The sequence below is a fragment of the Pinus tabuliformis genome, chromosome 1_1 (genome assembly GCF_031772625.1).
Source record: "Pinus tabuliformis cultivar Carrire ecotype Pingquan chromosome 1_1, CPIR1, whole genome shotgun sequence".
Classification (NCBI taxonomy): Eukaryota; Viridiplantae; Streptophyta; class Pinopsida; order Pinales; family Pinaceae; genus Pinus; species Pinus tabuliformis.
The window spans coordinates 532,095,058-532,099,054 of NC_142297.1; positions in this window are offsets into that span (position 1 = coordinate 532,095,058).

Sequence of the window (3,997 nt, forward strand, 5' to 3'; positions counted from 1 at the left end):
CTAGGAGTGCACAGCCTCAAAATTTCCAAACATTGATAGAGAAGACAGAGACTATGAGGAGGAGGAAAATATCGGCAGTGACAATTCAGCAGATAGACCTAGGCATCAGAGAAAACCACACAAGGGAGGCATAATTATCATGGAAGAGCCATCCAACCTTAATGAATTTCAGGCCTCTCAGCTGGTTGTCACTTGTTTCAGGCATCTAGGGTGCTATGAGTTCTGTGAGCAGGTAGAGAGAGTTCAACACCATCCTGAGCTCACCAGGCTTTTTGTGGCCAATCTTCATGACAACAAGGTGACTCTTGTTGGGGTGACATTTACATTTTCACCCTCCATTATTGCAGATGAAACCAGGATTCCTAATGTAGGGGAGAAGTGGTACAAGGCACAAGACTTGGATGAACACTATTATGAGCCTTATATCAAAACCCGGTACAGAAATGAGGCAAAAAGGCTTTTTCCTTTCAGGTTCCTTGAAGACAAGTATGCCCCCATGATGAAAATCATCATGAAATATTTCACTTTTGAGGGCATATTTTCCAGACTGTACACCTATCACAGCAGGCTTCTCATGCATTTTACCAGGGTAAGGATGTTAAACCTCCCTTATTTCTTGTTCGAGAATATTGAGAATATGGCCCACTTTGTACAGAAAAAGCCATACCCTCAGAAAATGAGTAGTCTTTATCATTATTCCTTGATCAAGATGATTGTGCTTCATCATCTTAGCCTCCTCAACATCTCTTAGGAGACATTCATTGCTCATGACATCTTCAGGGGTCCTCAAATTCCTCCACAAGTGTCGCAAGAATTAGGAGGACCTTCTAGTAGTGCTCGGGTGAAGATAGATGAGAAGGCCAAAGAGACTAGAGCTACTGAGGTGCCCGGGACCTACATGACATATCAGAGGGGAACAAGGAGATTGTTTGTAGCTGATAGGCAAGTGTTTGCTCCACAGGATGTGGAAGGGACCTTTCCTTCTTCATCAACTCATAGGAAAATGCTTGCTCCATAGGATGTGGAAGGGGCTTTGCCTTCTTCATCAACACAACAAGTATAGGTGTAGCAGCTGCACAAAGGGAAGGAAAAGATGCAGGTGGAAGATCTTGATGATGAGGAGGAAAGAGACTTTGATTTGACAGAGCATGATGATGTGGAGCAGCATTATACTCATCATGGCATGGAAACAATTGACTTAGAGGCTCAGGATGAAGAAACAATAAAGGACATCATCATATAGGATAAGGAGGCTCAAGTACAAGCATTGATGGACAATTTGGAGAAAGCCAAATATGTCATCACATATTTGGAACAAGAGAACAAGTAGTTGAGTGACAAGCAGGTCCTCATGGAGCTGGAACTTCTCAAGATAAAACGACAAGGTGACAAGGAGGCACTGGTCACTTTGACTCCTATTGAGAGGGAAATTGAGGATGAGAGAGTGATTTGGCTTGAGAGAGTCAATTTTCAACTAAAGAAGCTGTTGCATAAGGCAAATAGGGACAACCAAATGATTAGGCACATGGCCTACCACTACAGGACCCGAAACAAAATTTGCAACATAAGGGTCAAAAATATGAAAGCTAGGCTAAGGCGGGCTCTAAAGGGCAAAAAAGACGAGGATAGGCTTAAGTTGCTTGCTGAAGATTCCTTGGCTCATCAAGATGCTTGATAATGGTGCTGCTCACCAGTTTTAGTCAAGTTTGGAGGAAATTTTATTTCTTGCAAATTTTGGAAATTGCACACACAAAAAATCAAGCTCAACGCACAGCGCCACCGACGCTGCACTTTTCCTAGGTGAATCCAATGGACAAATGGCTTGCATTTTTGGATTTAGAGCAATGAGTAAATGCACCCTATGGATTTGCTAAGTTCTTGGGGCAAAATTGGTCCACCAAAAAGTCAAAAAACACCCTAAAAATGACCTTTCTGCCACTTTTTGGACACATAGAAGCAGTCTTGGGAGAAGCAACTTTTGATGGGTCAAATGAGCTTCAAATGAAGAAATTATAGGTGTTTTGGAAAGTAGACTTGAAGATATTTCCAATGAGATATCATGAGCTCAATTTGGATGTCGGGAAGGCCTCCAAAAGGGACCTAAAAGTGTCGATGCGCGTTGGACTAGTGGCACTGCACGTAGGATAGATTTTGCATAGGATGGCCATTTTACTGTGTTTTGCCTGTGTTCATGGATTTTCTCTCATGGAGGATGTTTTACTACTGTAAATGATGACTTGGCTTGTAAAAATGACGGATAATTAGTAGTATAGGGTAGATTCATTAGATTAAAAGTCATTTTGAGCACAAATGAATCAATTTCCTCACTTTTAGAGGCAAGTTGTTAGGATGCCTAGATTCCAGTTTCTTGTTCAGTGTTGGCTAGATTATCTCCTCATCTTAGGGATTTGACCCCTGAGAATGGGAGGAGGTTGAATCAATGCCTATATCTTCTTCTTTTTTCTCATTATAAAGGGTTGGACTCAGCTGGATGCTTATGCCTTGATTGTACATCACTTTGGAGCAGTTTAGCAGGAGATTAATAAAAATTGCAGCTATTTCTTTGGGATCCATGTGGTATGGAGTTTAGTTTAGTTTCTTCTCTTGTGATCATATGTTAATATGTTTTGTGTACTTCATTAATCATTTCAGTACTTCTAAGTGAATGTTTTCAAGTTGATACGCAAAATTCATTACATCACCTCTCTGTTTTGGGTAAATATTCACCATTATATGTTTTCTATAGTTTGGGAAGGATCCATGGTAATCACATGCTCTTCCTAGCCTCTCACCAGTCTTAAAACATCTCACCCATCAAGCCCTAGAGTGATAAACATTATGCCTACCTTGTCCCATTGAATACCCTGCAATTTTGACCTAATTCCCTAGCCCTAACTGTCTGGCTCCTCCTCATCCATCAAAACCCCTTCAAAATCAAATCAAACCTTGTGCTACTATGCCTAGCCTAATATCCTTTTCTTGATCAAGTCATCTTAGTTAACATCCTTACGAAGAGAGCCCTCTCCCGGCCTAGCAGGGCTAGCTACTTGGCTAAGCGTGGTTTGTGGTTACCCTGGCATTGCCTTCCTTTAGCCTGAGGTTCAATCTAGGTGATAACATAGTGGTGACCATACTGGGGAACGAGTGAAAGGTTTTGTATTCCCTGGGAAAGATCATCAAATTTTAGATTTGATTGCTGATGGTGAACAGTGGTCAGATGCATGCGAAGGCTGAAATCATTCACCTGGCGACTCCAGTGTCGAAAAATCCCAAGGTTTAGAATTTTTATGGCAACTCCACTCTTCAAGACCCAGTAGCCTGAAGAATTTCTTGGTGAATTCATTGTTATCAAAATGGATTCTCTTGCTCAAAGGTATGCTCCCATGAGCCGAGATCACATTCCAGGTTTCCCAAATAAAATTCCTAAGGTAGATTGGCAAAGGAATTTTCCTATGTTTAAAGATGATGATAGGAATGATGTTGCTTTACATCTGGTTAGATTTCACATGCATACTCGCAAGTTGAAGGTTGATTTTCCTGAACACTACTTGATGAAGATATTCACGGCCACTCTAGAAGGTGAATCTTGATCTTGGTATGAAAGTTTGCCGCCTACCATTATTTACTGTTTAAAGGATTTTCATACCATGTTCTTTGAAAGGTATAAAGAATCTTGTCCATCCTTAATATTAGTTCAGAACTGTTGTAAACATGTTTATAGTTTTATTGAAAATCTTGAGAAAGTTTATGAAGATGATGACTTCATGGACGATGAGATCATGGAAGCCTTGTATGAAAATCCATTTCAGCAGCATAAAGAGAGCTTAGAGGATACTTATCAAGATGCTCAGGAAAATTTGCAGCAGGTTCAAGATCTTAGTACAATTGAAAATGATGGAAGACAAGGTCTTATTTCAGATCTGCTCATAGCAGAAGACAGTATGCAGGAAAATCAAGTTCCAATTTCAGATTGTGATAAAGTCAAGTTGGCTATTTC